The following is a 21,910-nucleotide window of genomic DNA, read 5'->3' as shown; positions in this document are numbered from 1 at the left end:
ATATAAAAGCCTCAAACAATTTCCTAGTATCAGTTCTCTCTTTCCCTTTTAGCCCTGTGAGATTTTGATTAGGTGCTTGGCTTAAACTTTTGTGGATTGCTACAATTATAATTTGAATATTTTCAGTTTCAGTAAATTTTGGACATATTTGCAGCTACAAACAACAACAAACCAAACCAAAAAACTAACCATAAACTTAAACTTTTGTTGAACTTTACTCTCTCTCTCTCTCTCTCTCTCTCTCTCTCTCTCTCTCTCTGTCTCTCTCTGTCTCTCTCTCTGTCTCTCTCTCTGTCTCTCTCTCTGTCTCTCTCTCTCTCTCTCTTATTATTTTTCAATTTCATTATGTGGAAATTTTTTATTCATTTATTTATTATTTGTTATGTAATTATGCATGTGCACTCATGCCTGTGTGTTCAGGCGTGTGAGTGTGTCTGTGTTTGTATGTGTTTGTGTGTGTGTTTGTTTACAGTATGCTTTAGTCCATCCTCTCCCCCCTCTGTTTGGATTCCAGGGATCGAACTCAGGTCATGAGTTTTGTTGACAAGCAAAATTTCCTGCTGAATTATCATAATAGCTAACTTTGATGTCTATTTCCCTCCTTATATTTCATGCCCCACCTCAGTCTTTATGAATTTTCCTTTTAAGTTCCTTATTTGAAATACAATATTGTTTGCCTAATAGCTCACTGGATGCTCTGAGAATTACAGTTGAGTAAAGGCATATAAGCTGAGCACACATAGAAGTTCAGGAACAAGTAGCTAATATCATTATTGTACTCTCAACATGTGGCCCATGGACAACTATTTCTCTATTGCATCTGCTCAACATCCTTACCTTCTCAACCCTGTTGCAAATAAGATGTAGAGAAAAATCACCCAATATGTACCCAGTGAGGTTTGAATTCAGTTTTTTCTAAAAATCTTATAGTCTGTAACGCAAGATGAAGATAATATGTCACATTTACTAAATTTAGAATATCTCACTTATATCATTTTTGTTATAAACAATAATACATTTCTGCATCTAGAGGTATATTCAGATCAGCTTTTCTGCCCTACCTTTAAACAAACAAACTATTTAATAGAAAAATATTATATTTAATTTATACTGTGTTCTAGAGACAAAGAATTGCATTTTTATTTTTAAGAAGGCCAATGATTTTAAAATAATCTTTCAGAAATGTTACAAAAAAGAGAGAATTCTTAGGCAGGAAGGAAGGTCTCATTTGCACAAAGTTTTCACACTGTGAAAAAGGGGAGATTTTAAAGCTTTTATTTTGATGACCTTTGTTAGTTACAAAGCTTTTGTGTGGAAGCTAGCAGCATTACTCATATTCATTGTGGCCAATTCTGTGCTCAGAATTAGGCAGCAGACAAAATAACCCGGCCAAAGCACAGAGCTATATACGGGTATCTTGGAAGATGAGTTAAGAAGTGGGAGCTGGCACATTGGCAACACTTTGTGTGATGGTTATGAATATGGGCTTCAGAGTGTTAGACTGGAGAAGGAATTCCTTTCACTTATTGGTTATATGATCTTAAAACAATATTAATTTTAAAAACTGAATGTAATGCTGTCTCTTAATACCCATTTCTGTGGGTGCCAAAATACAAAGACCCTTAAATATCTTATACAAAAATGCCATACTATTTACCTACAAATACATATATTCTTTTAAATATTTTAAATAATTCCTATTATTTTATAATGCCTAAACAGAGTATATACCATATGAATAATTATTATGCAGATTTATTTTATTCATTTTTCTAGATTGTTAGTTTTATTCCAATCAACGACTTTTCCATGATTACTTGAAAACAAGAATGCCGGATTGAAGCTAAGTTCCAAAGGTCACTGTCTTAGTGTATCTTGTTGCCAACAATAGTAACAGAATATGTGTATTCATAGGAGTAGGCACAGTACCCAGTGTTGGTTAACATATAACACAGAACCACTAGATAACATTGGGAACTGAATACTCAAAACCAGTAATCTACGTTGGCTGATTCAGTTGGGAACAGAATTTTGACTGAAGAAGTATTGGAATGGGAATTTATAACCTAAAGATTTCCAGGAAAGCTTAGCTTCCAAAAAGGAAAAGAAAGAAAGAAAGAAAAAGATAGAAGGAAAGAAAAAGAAAGAAAGGAAGGAAGAAGGAAGGAAGGAAGGGATGGAAGGAAAGAAAGAAGGAAGGGAAAGAAGGAAGGAAGGAAGGAAGGAAGGAAGAAAAGGAAGGAAGGAAGAGAAGGAAGAAAAGGAAGGAAGGAAGAGAAGGAAGGGAAAGATGAAGGAAGCAAAGATAGTCTTGAGGTTTAACTGTTATAGGAACTACTCAGGCTTTCTTATTAGAAGCTTTGGTAATGGTGGGTAGTTTTTCTTTATTAATGTATTTTTGGTCATAGGCAAAAGGTTTATTTACTCATATTCATCAGTGAAACATACTTAAATATAGAATAAATAAATAGTAGTTATAAGGGATCTAAGAGTTTATAAGGATAACAATATCTGTATACATATTAATGGTTATGTTCTACACAGAGTCAAGCTTATCAAGCTTCTCTTTATTTTCATCTATATATTTCTAAATATTTGTTAATCTTGTTGATGTTGAATGTTTTATTTTATTTTTAAGTGTAAATGTGTCTATGTATGTATGTATGTATGTATGTATATATATATATTGCATATGTGTGTATGTGTGTGTTGTATTTGTGCACATGATTACATGTGGCGGCAGAGGTCAGGAGAAGGCATCAGAAACTGCAGTTATAGGAGGCTGTGAACTGCCTGATTTGTCTGCTCAGCATCAAACTTGGGTCCTCAGCAAAATAAAAAATAAAAAACAATGTGTTATCTTAACTGCTAAACTGACTTTTGGTTTATTATCAGGTTTATTCCTTGCCACAATTACTCATTTTGCTTTGTCTGTCCATTCTGTTTTGTTTTTGTTTGTTTGAGATTTTACTCACATTGAATGGATACATATGTACATAGGGACAATCGAAGAAAAAATATATTATAGTTAAGTTAAATTTTTGTTTTACAAAAATGTTATTTGTCCCTGAAAGTCTGTTTTTACTACTTCCTTGTGTCACTTGAACTTTTTTCTTTCCTTTTTTATAACTCTAGCAATAAAAATAGTGACTGACTAGCTGCCATGGGGTTGACTTAGAATCTAGGATATGCCCATGGAGAATCAAGATCAGGAACACACCAACCTAAGCCTTTAGTATAGGCCTCTAGCTATTCATCCTGCCTGCTGCATTGTATGGTCTTCTTAGTCCTTTAGATCAGTTTCTCAACTCAATATGTCACTTATTTATTCTACATGTGCTTCAAGGCCAAGTTGGAATTACATACTTTTTATTATATTTCTGTTTAGAGGAAAAATATGTTAGTTGAACTAACATTTATAAACATTTACTTCCATATTTATATATTTTTCCCAGATTATTTCAGTGCTTGTATTTTTCTTCCTACAACCATTGTAAATTAATTCTATAATGAGATGAAAAGACTAATGTACATGTATATATACATTATAAAGTTTTATTGTTTTTAATATGCCTAAAATTAATTCAAAAATCTTAAGACTATATACTATAAATTTTCAGTAGTTTAAGAAACATCAGTTAACGAGGAGCACTATGTACAATATCACTGTGAGAAATACATTACTATGAAAATGTACACAGCATTTTCATTTTCTTTCCCTTTATTATTTTGCCTATAAGAAAAATGTGAATGAAATAGTCCATTCTTTCACTGAAACTAAAACAACTGGAGTAAGGTAATCAATGTGGAAGCCCACTGGCTTAGTGATATGGTGGTTTGAAAGCAATCTTTAATGAATCTTGTGGCTTCTCTCAAGGCCTCCCAGGACCATCATGGAGAGGAAATAGATCTAATATCATTGCAAAATAATTATAAGGATTTAAAACTACAATTAGAGAAATCACTGCTTTAGAAGAATATTTTAACAAGAACAGTATACGGATAGTATAAGTTCAGAGGCCAGCATCTGGGTTAGAACTTCTAACAGCAGACACCACGGGTGATTCAATTTTACCTGGAAAGGAAAAAGAAGGGAATTCTCAGGGAGATTTCTCTTCCCTGGATGTCAATTGTTATTCATCGTATTTATGGTTGGGCCTGGCTTTGTGAGGGTATCTATTTATTTCATTAATCTTTTTGGCAGCCATTTAGCTGTGCCTTCTGTGGTATCAAACAGGCATATCAATCCTTGGCCCCATAAGAGAACTGGGTCTGGGCCATTTCCTTTAAGGGTAAGAGGGTCCTTCCACATGGCTGTGGCATAGTTTTTCTTGATCTTGGTGATGTCATCCCCTTCCCCACGTCCTGCCCTTTTGTATTTATAACCCCTGTGTGAATAAGTAAAATTATGATTTGATTTAAAAAAATATAAAAAAGAAAGAAATTAGTTTGTCATAGAAAAAAAAATAAAACCTACAACATCAATGGAATTGTTGTTACACCTAAGGCTATGTTTTGGCATTTGGCAAAACAGAAATATCCTAATATTTTTTAACTGAGCCAATCATTCTGTTGTACCTCTGAGGTGTAACATGGAGAAAACATGAAGAACTTTGGGGCCTCATTCATTAGGAAAGTTGTGTCTTTTGTGATTCCTCAAATGCTTGTAGCAAGATATTTTAACATCATGTGTATGTTTCTATGCAAAATAAATCATTTTAAGCTAAAAAAAATGAAATAAAAGAGAACAGTATACAGAAGCACTAGGAGAGAAGAAAGGAAAGGAAGACATATTTTAATTATGACTTTAAAAATAGATAAACAATATATAGTTTATCTATATGTGCTATCCACTGTAATAACAAATAAAAGTAAGTCAGTTTTCCCCCATTATAATCACACCTTACATCCTTACTGAATTCCAAAGAAATCTTGATGTAATTTTTAAACTAAAAATTAGATTACCTTCAAAATAGCTTTTTGAGAGTTGTCAAGTAATTGAGTTGTGTTGATCAGACAAGTTCTATTAACTAACATACCATTTGCTAGGTTCCAAGTTGATTTAACCTCATTAAATGTTATTTTTAAATCATCTCTATTTGAGTCCTTATTTGTATATTCTGTTACCATACTTGGTGATTTTCCTATTTCATCAAACCATGAAAAAATGACATCCAACTTGGTTAATAACATGTTATTAGGGGAAATTTTCGTGTAAAAGAAAATGTGTAAAAGAAAATATAATTGTCTATAAAGGGAAATTTTCATATTTAATAAGGATCTTCTTATACTTCTGAAACTTTAAAATGATAAAAATGAATTAATATTCTTGCAGATCACTCTGAATTTTTGCCATCAGTGTTGCACTATGCTATGAGAAGTTAATAGCTTCTCCCACATCATGTTTTGTTGCCATGGGCATCTTCTGTGATTCTTCCCATCAATATTCTCTCAGTGTGGGGGGCCAAGGAACTGAGTGACCCTGAGGAAAAGAGGTGACCTGGTGAGCTCTTCAGTCCTTGGAGCACCTGTTATCCATAGATTTCAAAGCACTTAATCCGGTTTGATGGCTCTGTGAGTTAAGAAGTGCTTTGCTACTAGGCTGTGAACTTGTCATAGGTCTCCAGTAGATTATTGGAAAATATAACCCCTGGGCTATTTTCTTGACTCCCAGGTCAATGTTCCACTCAAGAGACAAACGTAAGCCTTGGCTGCCAGTGGGTTGGGTGCTGATAGCTAACACTTCTGGTAATTGATCTTATTTCCTATTTATAAGTAGAAATCTTGCAAAATTTAACATCCTACACTACAGGATCTTTGCAGATGGAGAATCATAATCTTTTATAGAAATCTGAATAATTTAAAGAGCATATAATTGTGCCACAAACAACTGAAGTCCAAGAAAAGAAAAAAATACTTACTTAAAAAGCCTTCTGATAAGATATAATTTAGAAGACCTGTGGAACTTTAGAATTGACCGTGTTTATTAGTGAATGAGAATTCATTTTCCTGTGTTGAATGAACATTTCTTGGCAGGCACTGTGCATGGCTACAATGAGCTTCAGTTGGAGGGCTTTTGCATTCCCCTCCCACTGAGTTGAAAGCCTTCTTATGGTCTCTCAAGTGTGTTTCTTTCCCCATTGAGGTTAGGTTTGTTGAAAATTGCTTTCAATACACTTGATTACTGAATCAGATATTATACTGAGTTCTTCAATACTTTATAAAGTGTTTTAAAGTTAAATATGGGTATGATTCTTCTTATACTTTGATGTCTATACAGAATCCAGTGTGACTGAACCAGAGTTTGAAGGTAGATGTGAGTTAACTGATATTTCTCTTTTCCCTACAATATCTATAACAATACCATCACCATTATCACATTTTTCCTTCCAGCACTAACTTTATATCTCAGTAGCCAAAGTCATCCCCATATCTTCTTTGAGCACAGGCAAATTCAGCATACTGGAGTCTTTTAGACCAAATGTAATTTTCTACAATTCTCAAACAGCCTCATATCCCATAGTGTAAAATTTTAATCTTCTCTTCTTTCTTTACTCATTATTATAATTAACATGTCCTTGTAACATTTGTCATTGTTGATGTGTATGCTACATATATGAAACCACACACCCTGCCTTTCCATGTTTCAAATTCAAACTGTCAAGACAGTATGAGCTCCAGTACTTGCAATAGACTTCTATCTTCTCTTTTCTTGATTCAGAAATATAGTGTTCACTGTGAAAATATGGACAAAATACACCATAACTGTGTCCCAATGCTTTTGTCATCATGGACTCTCCTAGTAAAATTTTCCATCTTCTCAAAATAATTAAATGTAGTTATTAGACCATAAATTTAAAACAAAATCTTAAAAATATGTTTGTATGCTTCTATGTGTCCTCCCAGTTCCTAAGATTTATCTTAAAAGAGTTGGTCTTTGTTGTGTCTGCTGTATGCTACACAACAAGCTTGTATTACTACCACTGATTCATTCATTATCAAAAATTTGTTGATCTCTTATGTGTCACAACTTTCCTGTTCTAAGAGGTTTGTTTGGGAAAGACATCAATTCAACAGTCACTTAACTAAATAGAATTCTAGAGTCAGGAATGATAGTGCACTCTGTAATTCTAGGACATAGGAGGAAGACATAAGACAGGTAGGAAGATTGTGATTTCAAGATTAGCCTGGGCTACACTGTAAGACCAAATTTGAAAATTAAAACAAGCATATATGCAATTCTACATTATGAAATTGATTAAAACACAGAGATATATAGCTAATGGAAAATAAGCTGGGCATCTGGTTTGTTTTAGAGTCAATTCTTAGTCTTTAGTGAGGAAGAAACTTTTGATTAGAGATGGAAAAAATGATAAGATTAATCATTTTAAGAGTCAGGATGGCCAAACACAGAGAAAGATCTCTTGATAGCCAGGCACAAAAGAGAAAAGATCAAAATGGATCTAAGCTGCTAATAAAAAACATGCATTTAAAGCAGAAAGTATTCCAACTTGAAAAAGAGTTGGTAAATTTTATTGTTTGAATTTTCCTATCACTGAAGGATATTTTCCCCCACTGTATCTTTGCACCCTATAGTAGAATGTGAATGGAGCAAAGGCTTGGCTTTCTCTCGTTTGAAGATGATGCAGAAGGTTGAAAACGCTGTGTGGGAATGAGTAAAGTTGTCTGATCAATGAGTGCAGTCTGATTGCAGAACAGGAATTACCTTATCATCAATATTGGCAATTTGATTTAGGAGTCAATATTTGCTCTTGTATGTGTGTGTGTGTGTGTGTGTATACTTGTATGTGCATGTATGTGTATAGGTGTGAAGACTAAATATCAGTTGTCATCCTCCATCACCCTCCACTTTACTTTTTGAGACAGGTTCTCTCACTGAACCTGAAGCTCCCTAGACTGCTTGACCAGCAAACCCCAGTGATCCTCTTGCTTTTGTCTTCTCAGCTCTAGGATTACAAGTAGAAGCCACCATATGCTACGGCATCTCACTTTTTATGTGGGTCCTGGAAATGGACTTGCCTCCTCATGCTTACTTGACAAACCACTTTACCTACAGAGATCTCTCCACAGCCTTCTACTGTTGTCTTTTAATAATGAACAGGGACCAGCTGCCTAGAACCAGAGTGAGAATAGAAAGATTATAGGGGCCATTCAAATTGTGTGTTTTTTTTTTCAAGTAAATCAAATGCCAAACCAGAGAGGAAAAGTATTTATGTTATCAACTCAATGGTTGCAATCCTTTTATTTAAAAGTGTCTCTGAATAGAGAAAGGAGCGAGATATTGAAGTTACTAAAGAGTAGAACAACCAGCAGATTTGTGCTTTCAATTGTTAAAATTTTAAGGTACATGCAGTATGGTTAAATAATAGTAAAAATAGCAAAAACTGAAAGTAAGTGAGGTAAAAAAAAAAAGCAGAATCCTTGCAATAATAAAGGGCCAGCTTGAACAGTTTGGGGAACAGCAAAATCCTATGTTTGGGAAAATATAAAGCCAAGGTTCAGGCTTGGGAAAGAACAGGGCATCTAGAGAAGCTGGTGGCCTGGGTTTGGGATGCACAGTACCCGTGGCTTTAACAATCTCCTAGGGTGACTGAAGAAATTGTTCTGAGGAAAAAAATGTGATCTAAGTGCCAAGATTTTCAACAAATGTAACAGCTGGGGAGCTTGGCTCTTGACAGATGTGATTGTGAGAATCAGAGTGGAATAGATCAGGCTCAGGAAAGCAGAGTTTCATTATAAAAGCATAAGGGAAAGATTTTCTGCAGATATTGACAGGAAGAGTTCATAAAGGGAAAAGCAATTTTGTAATTCTTGCTTTTAAAAGAAAGTATGGTATTCATGATTTTCTCATAATTTGTCATTAAAATACATTCTTTTGATTTTCACATAATTAAAGGTAGAATGTCAGTTTTGGCTTAAGGCCTAATATGTCCTTTTAAAACTTGCCTGCCTTTGGAAATTTTAGTATTATAGAAAGAGCTTTATGTACAAATGTACACATATATATTTTCTGTAGGTAGAAAAACCATCATATAACATCAAACCATATCAGTTTTTTGAAAGTACACTGAAACCTACAACTAGTTAAAGATGAAGGAAGTATATTAAAATCTACATTGCTAATTCAGAACTTTAATATTAGGACCTCAAAAGCTGAGGAGACAAGAGTACTAAAAGTATGGGGACTTACCTACATAGAAACTCCCTATCTTCCAAAAAAAAAAAAGATCTAGAGTAAAATGTGATAATTGGAATGTTTTTGAAAATATAAAGATTCTGATAAGCTACATTGTCCATTTTCCTATATTAGAGAGGTAGATCATCCATTACATGAATACTAACTTCTTTAATTGTGAGCCCAGAAGGGGAATTAATTACCTGAAATGACAATGGAAATAGTTTGCTTTCTAGAAAGCATCAAGATCAAAGATACTATGATGATCTTTCTTCCTGTACAACAAAGGCAAGGAGACTTGTCAAAGCTTAAACTTTGTTTCACCTAGTATAAAAATGCTTTTCAGATTTTTATTGTTTTTCTTATTATATAGTAAAAATGACACTCCTCCTTACCTATTCTAATTATAACTTTAAAATATTTGTTATAATTAAATTTGTAATTTTAAAACTGAAATCCATGTTAAGAAGGTACAGGATAAATATTGCTGTTTCTTAGATCCTAGGTTCTGATTGAGACCTATAATCTTTTCCTGAAAGCACAGACAGGCAGGTGAGAAAATGTATGCACATTTTTATTCTAACTTAAGAGAGATTCAAGCTATAGTAAAGTTTTAATTTTAAGAAGAATTATTCTTACTGTATATCTTATTTTTATTCCACAGAGAAGAAGAGAAAAACAGGCATTGCATACATATAATAATGTATTCTTATAAATAATTAATAGCTAAAAATATGTCCAAAATTCGAGGGAATTCATATATTGCTTTCCTCAGATATATTTTGTTGATGCATAAAAGAAGACTGTACTAATAAATGTCTCTTGAATTACACATGGTGTAAGAAAATGAAAGCCTTTGGGTTATGAATCTTGGATTTAAAGAGGCAATCATCAAATATTTAACATGAAAATGCAGTAACACATGCTAGCTGTCATGTGTAAGCTTGGTGAATGTTGTCACAAGGATTTTTAAACATTCATAGTTGGAGTATTTTTATGAAAATATTCATTAGTTCAAACAGGCATTCATATCTGGCAGACTGTGGTTTTAATCTTAGTATCCAGGTGGCTGAAAATACTGGTAAAACCATGAAAAATGTGAGTGAAATATATAGCAATAATATTTAAATTATATATTACATGACACACATATCTGTATATTGTCATATGTTGCATTGACTTTAATGCATAAATCAGATTTTTATATTTCAGATGCTGCCAAGAGTCATAAAGTATGACAAATAAGAAGAGGCTTGTAGAGCTCATCTTATTCATAAATTTGAGCATTTGTTTTATGTAAATTACTATTCTGCTGATAAAAATTATATTCCTTTATTATACTCTCTTCACATGATAATTAAATATACCCTACATTTTCCTAAAAAAATTATAAAATGCAAATAATGCAGATTTTAATATCTATATAAAGAAGATTTTACCATCAGATTAGTTTTGAAAATGAAAGCATTTCAGTAATAATTTTTATAATAGTGACACATTGCAGTTCTGTAACCACTAATCTCACTTACTGTAGAAATCTCTATGCATTTAAGCAGCATTTAAGCTTTTTGAAGTTTAAAGAATGAGTTTTTGTAAACCTGGTTATGTTCATTTTGTAGCAAATACACTTATGGATAAAAAGGAATACACTATAAAATTGAAAAGAAAAAATTGTTAAATTTCTTCTCTTAGTGAATTCCATTATAATTAAAACAACTTCACAAGCTAATTCAATCAAACCTGGTATCTTAATTTCTATATTAATTAAGATCATTTGAATTCCTTTAGAAGTGATTGGGTTATATGCATGCCAAATAGCTAAGTGACCACAAGCAGTGTCATGAATAATCACTTTAGTTGACAACAAATTATGATATCAAAAATGCTCTTTTCAAATTTCTTCAATAAAAATGTGACACAGCTTGATTTATATGGAAACCAAAGTGTACTTTGTTGTCATCAATAGGGATGGGGAGAGGCCTTTGATGTTCCATCCTTGTGTGAGAGACTCCTGGTGGTTATGTGTTAAAGGAGGGCTGTCACTTCCTTCAGTGATGTAGCTTCTGTAAATTATCCTTGCTTTGATAAATAATGCCTTTGCCTTCACGCTAAGGGAAGATACTCTAGCTAAAGCAATAGGTCACGTGCACAAAGACAACCTGAGATAGGAGGAGGGTATACTGAGAAGGGTTCCAGTGCAAGGGAGAGCGAGATGAGATCAGTAAAGTTCATTACCTACATGTGTAACATGTCACATGTTACTCACGTCTAAAGCCATGCCATAATCTCTGAAGTAGGTGTGCCTCTTAGTTTTGCTGCACTATCAGATTCAGTTGCTTGATTCAAGTCATGATTTTTGTGCATGAAGCTCTCTCATGTAAAAAAAAAAAGGCCTTGATTTCTGATTGAATTGTAAAAAAAAAAACTTGAAAGAAGTAAATATGTCTCTCAGATGCTGAGAGATTGTCAGAGGTATTTTTTTATGGGTAGATATGAGTATAGACTTTTAGGCTGGTTTTGTTCAAAAGCCTATGAAGATAATGACTAACAAAGCAAAGTTCCATTGTAAACATTAGACAGCAGATTTAGGAATCATATTACAAAACTGTGGAGTCTTGTCTCCATGAATGGTACCAAACATGTATTTAATTCTGTGAAGCACACCTTACATCACACTACTTTTGTACGAATGTTGTATCTTTCCATGACAGTAGTTACTCCTGCTCACAGGATTTACCTCTTATTGTATCACTGGCTAGTTTTCTCTCTTGGTACTATGAATAGAACATTATAGTACCATGGAAGGTAGCTAGTACAGATGAAGTGTTCAGGTCTGTACCAGGTAGATCTCATGGCCCAGGGGTCGTTTATGTGGTGTCTTTACCAATAGGGCTTTACTATTAAGTTCCAAAGGTAAACAGGAACAGTGGCAATAGTTTTTAATTTTTGTGGGGTATGCTTCCAGGTTCTGCTTCTTTCCTTGGGGTGTCAGGCACTACTGCACACCAGGCTGGGAAGGATGAAGTGGAGCTCAAATGGATGGGTCCTTAGGATCTCAGTACAGCTGTAATGAGTGTGTGTGTGTGTGTGTGTGTGTGTGTGTGTGTGTGTGTGCATTCTTTAACGTTTATAGTGTTACAGTTCTTTATTTTGGGTGGGGGAGTGAAACAGTTCTTAAGATGATATTCTGTGAAACAGCAGTTCGCTTTATTGGAGGTAACGAGGATTGTACAAACCTTGGGTAGTGGGCAGGGTTTTCCAATGAGACTGTACATTATTGGCTGAGGTTGAGGTACTGGGAATGCTTTATTTACATTAAGAAGGATCCCAGTCTCTTAAACCCATAATTTAGCTAAGAGGCTACACGATTTCCTCAAGAAGGATGGGGGGCGGGGGTGTCATGAGCATGAAGTTCTAACTCCTGCTGGTGTCAAGCTGAGATTTTGATTTCAAGATGAAATTTTCTGGGTTTAGATTCATCTTGACATTGCCTTTGTTCTCTGTTTGCACTTGCCACACAGTGGAGATCTTTAGAACCTCAGTGACCAATAACTTAAGAATAAGTAGCACATACCTAACATTAGACTTTTTAAGTGATAGCCTATCATGCCTGTAAGAGGCACTGTCCACTCCAATTACTAGATAACTCTGTTAAATTCATTTGACATATGTATATGTGTATGCATTTTAGGAATCTTCTACAATATTGTTTCCATATGGCTTTTTCTAAGGTCTTTATTGTGCTACTCCATTCTCTCTTTTCTACCTGCACCTTCAGCCTCTAATCTCATTTAACTTCTCTTATTCTATTGCTCCTCTTTCTCTTTCATACTATCTGTCTTCTAACCTTCTTCCCTCAAAAGTTTTTCTTATGGCACTGTGCTAGGTCCCTGAAGTCTAGGGTCATTTCAGTGTAACCATACTAAAGATTTTTAAATTAGTAAATAAGAAGAAACATGCAATGTTTGTCTTTCCAGGTCTTGGTTCCCTCACTGAGTGATCATTTTTAGCTCCATCCAATTACCTGTTAATTTCAGTTTTCTTTACATATTAATAACATTTCATTGTATAAATATATCATATTTTTATTATCAATTTATCAGTTGGTAGTCATACAGTCTGTTACCATTTCCAGGCTATTGGGAATAGAGCAACAATAAAAATTGATGAGCAAATAAGATAAAACATCTTTGGGGAATATGCCCAGTAGTCATAGAGCTACATCATATGATAGAGTTATTTTAAGAAATTTGAGGAAGCTCCACTGAGATTTCCACAGTGGTTATACTAGTTCCCACTCCCAGAAATAGTAAATACATATTCCTATACCTCCTAATCTACACCAGCATTTGTGACTAATTTTTGTTATTTTAGCCATTTTCTGACTGGATAAGATGAAATTTCAAAGTAGTTTTAATGTGTACTTCTCTGATAGATAAGGATGGGGAACAATTTAAGAGTGTTTGCCATTCATTGTGGTTTGTTGTTGGAAAGCTCTGTGTTTAGTATGAACCCCAAATTTTAGACTGGGTTGTTTGGTTGTTTTATTATTATTATTATTAGTATTAGTATTAGTAGTAGTAGTATTAATATTAGTATTAATTAGTATTAGTATTAAATCTTTTTTTACAGTCCAGTCATTATCACCCTCCTGGTCCACCCTCTGACAGTTCCTCATCCCATTCCTCCTCCTCCATCTCCAGAGATGTCCCCCCATCCACATCACACCAGACCTTCCCATTCCCCAGGGCCTCAAGTCTCTTGAGGATTAGGAGCTTCTTCTCTCACTGAGGCCAGACCAGGTAGTCCTCTGCTGTATACGTGTTGGTGGCCTCATATCAACTAATATATGCTGCCTGGTTGGTGGCTCAGTATCTGAGAGATCTTAGGGGTCTGGGATAGTTCAGACTGTTGGTCTTCCTGTGGGGTCACCTTCCTCCTCAATTTCTTCCAGTCCTTCCCTATTCAACCACAGGAATCCCCAGCTTTTGTCCATTGGCTATGTATAAGTATCAGCATTTTCCGCTGCTTATTGGGCCTCTCAGAGGGCAGCCATGCTAGGCTCCTGTCTGTAAGCACACCATAGTATCAGTAATACTTGTAGCCTCCCCTTGAGCTACATCAAAATTTGGGCAGTCACTGAACTTCATTTCCCTCAGTCTCTTCTCCATTTTTGTCCCTGCAGTTCTTTTAAACAGGGAAAATTCTGGGTCAGAGTTTTTGACTGTGGAATGAAAACCCCATCTTTCTTCTTGATGTCCTGTCTTTCTACTGGAGGTAGATTCTACAAGTTCCCTCTCTCCAGTGTAGGGAATTTCATCTAACATCCCTCCCTCTGAGTCCTGAGCATCTCTCACTATCTTTAGAGTTCTTTGTGTATTTTAAATACCAATGCTTTCTCAAGTATATATCTGATAAAGGATTTTACCATTTTGTAGGTTGCCTCTTCATTTGAATGATAGCGTCTTTCAGCATTTGGTGGCACATTGGCCATCTTGGACCACTTTGTTTTTTTGGAAAGGGCAATATTTTCCCATTATTTGAATGGATTTGCCACTATATAATGTTTCTGCCAAAACTACCATCCAAGAACTTATAGAATGCCTTATCCACAATAATTATATTCCATACAGCAGTGCTGTGACTAAGAAACTCATAGCTGCATCATGGACCCAAACGCATATATTTCACTGAAAAGAATAACATGCAGATAAAATTTCCCATTGCCTGAAGTCAGTATTTCTATTTTGGTTAAGCATCTAGAATGACATATATAGCTTGATCATGCTAGCCCTTGTTGTCCTGGGAATATATTTATTCCTACCCATCGTGGTAAAGCTTTTCTTTAACAACATCAACTTGTTGGCAGCCAACATACATGGCTTGAACCTGAAAATAGATCCCTAGACAGAGTTATTAAATTAAAAGGCTGGCAAGCCAAGGACTAGTAAGTTTCTACAAAGAGCCTTACCAACCTAAGACAGAAGTGCATTGCTTTTGATAATGCATTTTCCATGAAGGGTAAGGAAGGCATTTTTGTTAGAATGACTTAAGACAGACTCAGTCTTGTTAATGAAATAAAAAAGGGAAGAGGCCGAGAGCCCTTTATACTGCTGGCAAGAATCTGACATGGACCAAGAACAAGGAAATGGGCTGCTTGGCAGGAGTATGACATTGGCCAAGGACAAAGAAGTAGGCTTCAGGCAGGAATCTGACATAAGGCTAGAACAAAGAAGTAATTTCAGGTATAGGACTCTAAATCTTAGGCTAGAACAAAGAAGTAATTTCAGTCAGGAATCTAAATATTAAACTAGAACAAAGAAGTTATTTCAGAAGGAAACTTAACTTTTGGCTAGAACAAGGAAGTAGGCTTCATGCATGAAAGTTACTTTGAGCTAGGACAGGGAAGTCAGCTTTGATATTTTGGTCATCCTGATAAGCCCTTAGAATCAGTGACCATAGGAGTGTTCACGTAATTGGGTTTAATGCCTTGCTTGTTCTTTGACTATTTGTGTTTATTGTCCTGCTTGTTCCTTGACTATTTTCATCTATTATATTGCTAGACCCTCAACCTAGAACTGACGTTAATACATGCATGTAACTAAAATGATATAAAAGCAAAAAGGAGGAGGGGGAATGGGATAGGGAGTTCTATGGAGTGGAAATGGTGAAAGTGAATGACATCTGAAGTATAAATAAATAAAATATTCAATAAAACAAAAGAAAAAAATAACTGTGATAGGAGTGATTGATCCAGCCTATTCTGGCAGAATTGGATTGCTCCTTCACAAAGTGGTTAAAAAATATTCTGTCGGGAGTACATAAGATCCTACTGAGTGTCTCTTGCTGATATCACGACCTGTGATTAAATGGGAAACTACCACACCCCTATTCAGGAAGGATGACAATGCACACAGATCCTTCAGTATAGAGGGTATGGGTCACTCCTGGAAAAATATCAAAACTTGCTGTGATGCTTGCTGAGGGTATAAGAAAATCTGAATGGGTAGCAAGGAAAAGTGATTGTAATTATCAGCTAAGGTCATGTGAATAATTGCAGAAACATAAGTTGTAAATAACATAAATATTCCTTTACTACTTTGTTGGGAATATTCTTTTCATATATATTAAACTATATATGTGCATTAAGTATTTTTGTGTTTTCTCTATTTACCATGTAATGAAACATTAGTTAAGATTATATCAGTGATTATCTTATTTAAGGCATGATACACTAAAAGAGTATCCCCTACGAACCATTTCTACCTATTCTGAAATATATATTGAATTTTCAGTTCTACATGGGATAATTATGTCCTGGCTACTATTTTTCTTTGAAAATTAATCATAATATAAAGAGATATGATTGTATGTCCAGTTAGTTAGAGGTGGAATTGTGATGACTAATTTTGATTGTCATCTTGACTACAAGTGAAATAAATGAAACTCGAAGAAGCTGATCATGTCATTGCAGGATTCTCTTGAGTGGATCATGTTAGGTCAGAACATTCTTGCTAAATATGGGTCTCACTTTATGGTGGAAGCTCATATAAAAAGGACTTAGAAGACAAAAACTTGTACTTCTTTCCCTCACTTTAACTGGCAATTTCATCTAATCCCTTTCTGAGACAGTCCTTCCATGTCATGAGAACTTACTTCTCTAGACTTCCAAAGACTTCAGCACCAGTCTAATAGTGTGGATAGGACACCTACCAGATCTTTGACCTTTCAGTTGGTTGCTGAGTTACTCAGTCCACAGCCTTTAATATATATATATATATAAATAATTTTTGTCAAATCTATTTCTTGAAAGCACTGACTAATTTAATTTACTATTCACAAGTTTTAATTGAGTTGTTTGGTTTTTTTGTTGTTTAGTTTTTAAGTATACTCTAGATATTAAGCCCTTTTCAATATAGAGCATGAAAAGACTCTTCCCATTCTCTTGGCTGCTTTCTTGAATGATGGTGTCCTTTACTATGCAGAAGCCTTTTAGTTACATAAGATACTCTTTGTCAACTATGGTTGGCTAGGTCTTAAGTCCCTAATAGTATTGTTATGCTAAATGGACCAGATAATAAACTTTGTTCTAAATTCTCACTTTTATTACCCAAAGATTAACTTGTCTCTACCCTCATCAGGGAAGACTGCAATAGATGGAGTCTAATGAAGGGGTTCACAATGGTTAATGTGTGGCGAATAAAATACAGAGTGTTAATCCCTTAAGAAGTTGTTTTACATACTGTCCTTCAAAATACAGTGATCATTGTGAAAGAGGAACCTAAAAGACTATAATAGGCAAAATTAACAGATTTCAGAAATACAGCAGTGTTTAACAGGCGCAGCACAGCTACTGAACACATAAACTTAAGACAGATGTCTTGAACAAGATCAAGATATCCAAAACTCCATCATACATGGGAGAGAGGCCTATAATTTTAAAAATATTAAATGGAATGTGCAATAAATAAACAAGTATACATTTAAGTTTTAAAATGGGAAGTAAGAAATAAAGAAAACATGGCACCACACATGTCTAACTCCAGAGCTGGCAGTGATGGGTGGATTGAGTTAGACATAGAAGGATTTCCTGCAGCTTCAGTGAGATTAATGGTCTCACAAATTAAAATGGGAGATACCTCCCATTGACCCCCTCACCTCCATTTGCATACATATACATCTGTGTGTGTATTTTCATGTACACTCATGTATACCAACACTCATACCACAAACATAAGAATAAAATTAAACATAATGTGCACTACTTCCACATCTCTCCTTTATGGAAAAGATAGTTCATCTGCACAATCGTTGATCAATCTTGGCTCATTAGAATGATACCTTTATACTATCATAGTAAAAATTATATGTATATGCCTTCATTATAATTTTCAGCACTTTACATAGTGTCTTTTTACATAGCAAACTGCTACGTAAAATGATTTGCTTAAGCACTCATTTTGAAGAAAGACTTCACAGTGTATGATCACTGTTTCTAAGGATTTATCAGGATGACCAAAGTATCTGAGCCTACTTCCCTGTTCTAGCCCAAAGTCAAGTCTGAAACCTACTTCCTTGTTCTAGCCTAAAATTTAGATGCCTGTCTGAAATTACTTCTTCGTTTTAGTTTAATATTAGATTCCTGATTGAAATTGCTTCTTTGTTCTAGCCTAAGATTTAGAGTCCTATACCTGAAATTACTTCTTTGTTCTAGTCTAATGTCAGATTCCTGCCTGAAGCCTGTTTCCTTGTCCTTAGCCAATGTCATATTCCTGCCAAGCAGCCCCTTTCTTTGTCCTTGGCCCATGTCAGATTCTTCCCAAGCAGTTCAAAGACTCTCTACCTCTATCATTAACAAGACTGAGCCTGTCTTAGGTCATTCTGACAAGAATGCCTTCCTTACCCATCATGGAATATGCATTATCAAAAGCAATGCACTTCTGTCTTAGGTTGGTAAGTCTATTAAGAAACAAAATACCAATGTACAAGTATAAGAGTCAGACAATCATTTATTGTGAAGTTACTTTGCAAAATGCAATGCCTTTATGTTAATTATCTTATTTTATAAGAAATTGAATGAGGAGAGGACTCACATAACAGGCCCAAGTTATCATTTAATTAGTGTGTAATGTGTAAACAATCAACAAAGGATCTTAAATTACAGGGAAGATAATTGTCACTATATGTGGACAAATTCCTCTTTAGACATGGTTAGAGAACTTCAATAGCTATTGAAATAATTTTTAAGAAAAAAATGACTTTGTTATAATATAATGTAGTGTATTTACCAGAAACCATATTTTAAAATATAATACACTGAGATCATGTTACTTAGTATACTTTTTTCTTAACAATGAACCTGACTTATTATGAAATTCCTCAGTTAACATAGCCCTATATATTTTAGCTAGATATTTTTGTACTGGTGAGTGAATAAATTTTATATTAAGTGAATGAATCAGGTCTTGAGGGATTGAAGAGTAAAGGAAAACATACTAGAATAACTTTTGATAGTATGAATGGAACAGATCTGGACATGGATGTGCATGTATCTGCCTGGTTAGATATATATCCTTTGCTTCTACTCCTAAGGATGCTATTGCTCTGTAGCAAACCTATTTTTATTTTTTGAGAAACTTCCGCACTGACTTCCATGGTTTATACTTCCACAAGCAGTAAATAAGCTCTCCTCTTCTCATATGGACATCAACTGTTATGTAAATGTTATATAAATGCCTTAATGAAATCAATTAATTTATACATTGACTAAAGTTGAACAAAGAACTGACCTGTGCACATAATTTTACAGAAGCACTAGCAAAAATAAAACCATCAAAGACCAAGTAAATAAATATAAAAGAAACAAAGACCCTTAGCAACAGTATTATGCAAAGGGTAAGTGGAGTCCAACAGTGATCTGACAGCAGAGTCATGTGTATATGTCACTTGTGCTGTACTTCCAGGAGTTTAGAACGAAATGAAGATAACATAACACCATTGAAATACTGTTGTATTCCAAGGCTACAAATGTCTGAATTTAGAAAATTAAATTTACATCAAGTAGTGAATCTGCTGTGTTCAACAGAGATTAGAGAGGTTATCAGTTATTTTTTAACACATAATATTTTTATTGATTATTTAGAAATTTCACATGATCTATCCTGGTCACATTCATTTCCAAATCTTTCCTGGTCTACCCTCAACCTTGTGACTTTCCCCAAGATGAAAGTTCTTCCTTTTGCAAAAGAAAATAACATAACAAGGTTATAAAGTCCAACTTGTTTTCAGTTTTCTTAATGTCATATGATTTCTTACACTCAACCCTTGGAACAGAATAGTCTCCCAGGTAATTGAGGTAAGGATGTGCATGTACAATCTGTATGTGTTTAAGGGATAAAGGTTGAGTGAGCATGAGGAGAAGCTTGGGTACTATGGTTTTAATTACAAATTGCCACTCTTTATGCAAAGGAAATATAATTGATCTCATGGCACCTTGGGATCATGCTTTCCAAACTGTCCTCTTCTTTCATTGCCTTCTGTAATCAAGTAGACCCAGACATGACATGTGACAGTGGTAATCTTTGGTGTCTATATAAAGTGACATTTATTTATTTATCTTTCTTGTTTAAAAATTTATTTTTACTATTTGTAATCATATCTACTTGTGTATGTCTTTATGGGAGTATGTGCATGTACATGTACATGCCCATGAAGGACAGAGAAAAGAATCCAGTAGATATGGAGGAAAAGGGAGTTACCAGTTAGTCTCCCAGGGGCTGGGAATGGAATCTATGTCCTCTACAATAGGAATAGACGCCATCACTCATGCCCCAGTGGATCTGACTTTAAAACACAGATAATCCAGGCTTCATGAGATAATGGTTGTTACCACAAAACCTTCAAATTATGGCCAGAAAGCCAGAGAGGAGTTTATAGCAGGAATACTTGTTTGAGAGATTCCCATTGGAGAAGCATGGAGGAATTTAGCAGTGGGGTTACCAGGAAAACAGTATAGCCTGCAGCTCACCACTTCATTCAGAGAACAGCAACTGCAGTGCATAGCTTCAGTGAACATGCATTTGCATGACCAATAGCAAAACATATGATCTAAATGCCCAGGGTTTCAGTATTCCTTTCTCCCCTACAGTATATCTGTGAGACTGCGTAAGGGTATCTTGGTTCATGGCTGGGCATGGGCCTAGATCCCCAAGACTCCAAGGGAGAAACGGCAGATGTTCGGCCATGTCCCTAGAACCTGAGTCCTGACATGCATTCTTGTCTCTGTCTCCATAGACCTACATTGTTCAGTCATGTAGGTCATTACAGCCCCTCCCAAAGCACACAGGTAGAGTGACTACAAGCCTCAGGCCCTAGGAATTTACATACTAATGAATGCCAGAGGGTGGAGCAAATTAAGCATACTTCCCAACACCCTCCCTCTTTCTCCCTCCCTATTTAACTCAAGTCTGCCCTGATTTTCATGGGGGTACATCCAAATCCATCCACCATCCGCCACGAAAATAAACCTTTCTAGAACCAAGGACTTCCTCATGTCGTTGTGTCCTGCCATCGCCAAAGCCTCCAGCCGCCGGAACCTTAGAACTTTCTCCTATATGTAGGACCAGCTGTGTGGAAAGCCTCCGGAACCACCACTACGGCCTATTTTCCCACATATAGCATAGAAGCTCAACTTCCAGAATTTAGTATCTTCCTCTTTAATTTTTATCTTTCTTTATGTAGATCACATCTTGTTTCATGCCTTTGGAGTGGAGTGGTTGTTTCTGTACTGAAGTTAATAATTTATTTGGACTTCACAGGGTCACAGCTTCAAGGATGTTTCCTCAAGTCCGGAAGATGACACTTTGAATTTGGACTTAAGGCTGGGTTAAAACTTTTATTTTAGAATTCATGGAGAAGGACAGCTTTACTATTTACATATGAAGAGAATAGGAATTATAGAGCCTAGGGGCCATGGGTATGATGCTGTCATAACTAATCTTGACTGTAATGTGGCAGAATTTAGAATCACCTAAGAGGCCACTAAGCATTCTTGCAAGAATGTTTCCAGAGAGCTTTACTGGAGGTGAGTAGCACCATCCTAGGCTGGGGCCCATAATCAAGAAAGTGATTGAAACAACAGCATTCATTTTTCTGTGATTACTAACTGCTGACGTGCAATGACCACACATCCAGTGCCATGCATGTTTGTCCTGA

This window comes from Grammomys surdaster, unplaced genomic scaffold, assembly GCF_004785775.1.
Source record: "Grammomys surdaster isolate TR1022 unplaced genomic scaffold, NIH_TR_1.0 63, whole genome shotgun sequence".
Taxonomy (NCBI): Eukaryota; Metazoa; Chordata; class Mammalia; order Rodentia; family Muridae; genus Grammomys; species Grammomys surdaster.
The sequence above is the reverse complement of the archived record's forward strand: the minus strand, read 5'-3'. Positions refer to the sequence as shown.